Source organism: Limulus polyphemus, unplaced genomic scaffold (genome assembly GCF_000517525.1).
Source record: "Limulus polyphemus unplaced genomic scaffold, Limulus_polyphemus-2.1.2 Scaffold7966, whole genome shotgun sequence".
Lineage (NCBI taxonomy): Eukaryota > Metazoa > Arthropoda > Merostomata > Xiphosura > Limulidae > Limulus > Limulus polyphemus.
Window position 1 is genome coordinate 29,658 of NW_013673576.1, and position 5,586 is coordinate 35,243.

Consider the following 5,586-nt stretch of genomic DNA (forward strand, 5'->3'; position numbering starts at 1 on the left):
ATTACACACGTGACTGTAAGTGTACTTTATTACACACGTGACTGTAAGTGTACTTTATTACACACGTGACTGTAAGTGTACTTCATTACACACGTGACTGTAAGTGTACTTTATTACACACGTGACTAAGTGTACTTTATTACATATGCGACTAAGTGTACTTTATTACACGCGCGACTGTAAGTGTACTTCATTACACGCGCGACTGTAAGTGTACTTCATTACACGCGCGACTGTAAGTGTACTTCATTACACGCGCGACTGTAAGTGTACTTCATTACACGCGCGACTGTAAGTGTACTTTATTACACGCGCGACTGTAAGTGTGCTTTATTACACGCGCGACTGTAAGTGTGCTTTATTACACGGGCGACTGTAAGTGTGCTTTATTACACGCGCGACTGTAAGTGTGCTTTATTACACACATCACTTTAAGTGTACTTCATTACACGCGCGACTGTAAGTGTACTTCATTACACGTGCGACTGTAAGTGTACTTCATTACACGCGCGACTGTAAGTGTACTTCATTACACACGCGACTGTAAGTGTACTTCATTACACACGCGACTGTAAGTGTACTTTATTACACGCGCGACTGTAAGTGTACTTTATTACACGCGCGACTGTAAGTGTACTTTATTACACGCGCGACTGTAAGTGTACTTTATTACACGCGCGACTGTAAGTGTACTTTATTACACGCGCGACTGTAAGTGTACTTTATTACATATATCACTGTAAGTGTACTTTATTACATATATCACTGTAAGTGTACTTTATTACATATATCACTGTAAGTGTACTTTATTACATATATCACTGTAAGTGTACTTCATTACAAACGCGACTGTAAGTGTACTTTATTACACACGCGACTGTAACTGTACTTTATTACATATATCACTGTAAGTGTACTTTATTACATATATCACTGTAAGTGTACTTCATTACAAACGCGACTGTAAGTGTGCTTTATTACACACGTGACTAAGTGTACTTCATTGCATATGTGACTGTAAGTGTACTTTATTACACGCGCGACTGTAAGTGTACTTTATTACACACGCGACTGTAAGTGTACTTTATTACACACGCGACTGTAAGTGTACTTTATTACACACACAACTGTAAGTGTACTTTATTACACACGCGTGACTGTAAGTGTACTTTATTAAACGTGCGACTGTAAGTGTGCTTTATTACACGCGCGACTGTAAGTGTGCTTTATTACACGCGCGACTGTAAGTGTGCTTTATTACACGCGCGACTGTAAGTGTGCTTTATTACACGCGCGACTGTAAGTGTGCTTCATTACATACGTGACTGTAAGTGTGCTTCATTACATACGTGACTGTAAGTGTACTTCATTACATACGTGACTGTAAGTGTACTTTATTACACACGCGTGACTGTAAGTGTACTTTATTACACGTGCGACTGTAAGTGTACTTTATTACACGTGCGACTGTAAGTGTGCTTTATTACACACGTGACTAAGTGTGCTTTATTACACACGTGACTAAGTGTACTTCATTACATATGTGACTGTAAGTGTACTTTATTACACGCGCGACTGTAAGTGTACTTTATTACACACGCGACTTTAAGTGTGCTTCATTACACACGTGACTGTAAGTGTGCTTCATTACACACGTGACTATAAGTGTGCTTCATTACATACGTGACTGTAAGTGTGCTTTATTACACACGCGACTGTAAGTGTACTTTATTACACATGTCACTGTAAGTGTACTTTATTACACGCGCGACTGTAAGTGTACTTTATTACACGCGACTGTAAGTGTGCTTCATTACACGCATGACTGTAAGTGTACTTCATTACATACGTGACTGTAAGTGTACTTTATTACACGCGACTGTAAGTGTGCTTTATTACACACGCGACTGTAAGTGTACTTTATTACACATGTCACTGTAAGTGTACTTTATTACACGCGACTGTAAGTGTGCTTTATTACACACGCGACTGTAAGTGTGCTTTATTACACACGCGACTGTAAGTGTACTTTATTACACATGTCACTGTAAGTGTACTTTATTACACGCGCGACTGTGTGTTTTATTACACGTGCGACTGTAAGTGTGTTTTATTACACACGCGACTGTAAGTGCACTTTATTACACGCGACTGTAAGTGTACTTTATTACACGCGACTGTAAGTGTGCTTCATTACACGCGTGACTGTAAGTGTACTTCATTACATACGCGACTGTAAGTGTACTTTATTACACATGTCACTGTAAGTGTACTTTATTACACGTGCGACTGTAAGTGTGTTTTATTACACACGCGACTGTAAGAGTACTTTATTACACACGTGACTGTAAGTGTACTTTATTACACGTGCGACTGTAAGTGTGTTTTATTACACACGCGACTGTAAGAGTACTTTATTACACACGCGACTGTAAGAGTACTTTATTACACACGTGACTGTAAGTGTACTTTATTACACACGCGACTGTAAGTGTGTTTTATTACACACGTGATGACTGTAAGTGTGTTTTATGACACACGCGACTGGAATACCTAGAGATTCTGTAGCGTGCATTTATCCTGAGGTTATCATAAAATGAAGAAATTTCACTACAGAACTAATGATTTGATTATGTACTTAATGTAATATTCATTCAAAGATGCAGACTTGGAACTCGTGTTTGGATAAGTTTTTTATGGTTACCACTATAATGTATACATAATATCGAAGGGATTATATACATAAAAACACTTCAGATGTTTCTCTAAACAGCTGAATGAACTATCATTTCCCACAAAACCTAATTCAGGCATCCACCTGGAACAAAGATTATTAATTATGTTAGTCGTAAGTGTGGGTGTCATCAATACATCTGTGGTAAACCAGTAGTTGACATAGTAAATAAATCCATCTTATACAATGGTACAATATTCATTACAAATCACTAATACTTACCTACTTGATCCAGCTGCATAAGCCTGAAATACAGTTTTGGTAACTATGTTCTTAGTGTTCACCACCTCATGTTACCATTAATAGTACATTCAAGTAGTCTCATTTAATCAAATAAAACGATATGAACTAAAGGTTTATGAGTACAGAAACTTGTTTGGTTCTAGCAGCATGAAAATGTCTTTATATCTGGAGGTTGCCAGGTTTCAGTTTGGTGTAGTTTCCATCACTTGACTGAAAAAAGAAAACATACATTACTACCGAGTCGTAACTTACTTAACACCTACACAAAACATACATTACTACCAAGTCGTAACTTACTTAACACATACACAAAAAACATACATTACTACCGAGTCGTAACTTACTTAACACCTACACAACACATACATTACTACCGAGTCGTAACTTACTTAACACATACACAAAAAACATACATTACTACCGAGTCGTAACTTACTTAACACCTACACAAAACATACATTACTACCGAGTCGTAACTTACTTAACACCTACACAACACATACATTACTACCGAGTCGTAACTTACTTAACACCTACACAACACATACATTACTACCAAGTCGTAACTTAACACATACACAAAACATACATTACTACCGAGTCGTAACTTACTTAACACATACATTACTACTGAGTCGTAACTTACTTAACACCTACACAAAACATATATTACTACCGACTCGTAACTTACTTAACACCTACACAAAACATACATTACTACCGAGTCGTAACTTACTTAACACCTACACAAAACATACTACCAATTCTCAATTTAATTAGCACTACTTGAAACACTGACTAGAATGAAATATGGACAAGTTTCATATCTCCTCTTCATGAAACATATCCAGTAATTAAAAATACTTGTATATTACTGTATTTGGGTATGATGTTACATAACTAATAATGTCTAACTCATTCCTGTATTCTAGCATGATGTCAGTCATGTTACATAATTAATAAAGTCTACATTACCCCACTACTCCTGTATCCTGGCATGATGTTGGTCATGTTACATAATTAATAAAGTCTAACTTACCCCACTACTCCTGTATCCTGGCATGATGTTGGTCATGTTACATAATTAGTAAAGTCTACGTTACTCCACTACTCCTGTATCCTGACATGATGTCAGTCATGTTACATAATTAATAAAGTCTAACTTATCCCACTACTCCTGTATCCTGGCATGATGTCAGTCATGTTACATAATTAATAAAGTCTACATTACCCCACTACTCCTGTATCCTGGCATGATGTCAGTCATGTTACATAATTAATAAAGTCTACATTACTCCACTACTCCTGTATCCTGATATGATGTCAGTCATGTTACATAATTAGTAAAGTCTACATTACCCCACTACTCCTGTATCCTGACATGATGTCAGTCATGTTACATAATTAGTAAAGTCTAACTTATCCCACTACTCCTGTATCCTAGCATGATGTCAGTCATGTTACATAATTAGTAAAGTCTACATTACCCCACTACTCCTGTATCCTGGCATGATGTTGGTCATGTTATATAATTAATAAAGTCTACATTACCCTACTAATCCTGACATGATGTTGGTCATGTTACATAATTAGTAAAGTCTACATTACCCCACTACTCCTGTATCCTGACATGATGTCAGTCATGTTACATAATTAGTAAAGTCTACGTTACTCCACTACTCCTGTATCCTGACATGATGTCAGTCATGTTACATAATTAATAAAGTCTAACTTATCCCACTACTCCTGTATCCTGGCATGATGTCAGTCATGTTACATAATTAGTAAAGTCTACATTACCCCACTACTCCTGTATCCTGGCATGATGTTGGTCATGTTATATAATTAATAAAGTCTACATTACCCTACTAATCCTGACATGATGTTGGTCATGTTACATAATTAATAAAGTCTAACTTATCCCACTACTCCTGTATCCTGGCATGATGTCAGTCATGTTACATAATTAGTAAAGTCTAACTTACCCCACTACTCCTGTATCCTGGCACATCCCATGGAATATCGTATCCATTTTCAAGAATCCTGCATGACTCTGGAACTGGGGGAGGGCCATAAGAAGAACGTGATCCATATGCTACATAAATTGGTTGATTTTCTGTAAAGTAATGAATAATATTATAGTTTAAAATTTACTTGATCATAATAAATAATTCTCTCCACCCTAACTTGATGTGAAATAACACAACTGATCAAGATATCACTTACTTTCTACAATATACTCTTTCTTCAGACAAGCCCACACAACTATGATGTCTAACTTGATGTGAAATAACACAACTGATCAAGATGTCACTTACTTTCTACAATATGCTCTTTCTTCAGACAAGCCCAGGCAACTATGATGTCTAACTTGATGTGAAATAACACAACTGTTCAAGATGTCACTTACTTTCTACAATATGCTCTTTCTTCAGACAAGCCCAGGCAACTATGATGTCTAACTTGATGTGAAATAACACAACTGTTCAAGATGTCACTTACTTTCTACAATATGCTCTTTCTTCAGACAAGCCCAGGCAACTATGATGTCTAACTTGATGTGTAATAACACAACTGTTCAAGATGTCACTTACTTTCTACAATATGCT

The 5,586-nt window shown here is 36.7% G+C and overlaps 1 long non-coding RNA gene across 2 annotated transcripts; it reads right to left on the minus strand.

The window, feature by feature from the left end:
• Positions 1-2,680: 2,680 nt before the first annotated feature.
• On the minus strand, positions 2,681-5,551 carry LOC111083033. Of its 2 annotated transcripts, none has more exons than XR_002608762.1 (3): positions 5,204-5,551; positions 4,963-5,093; positions 2,681-3,187 (listed from the first exon to the last, which is right to left on the minus strand). It is a non-coding gene; the product is annotated as an uncharacterized LOC111083033 (long non-coding RNA). The 2 variants fall into 2 exon arrangements; XR_002608761.1 differs by having other exon boundaries at positions 5,296-5,550.
• Between the last annotated feature and the right edge of the window lie 35 nt (positions 5,552-5,586).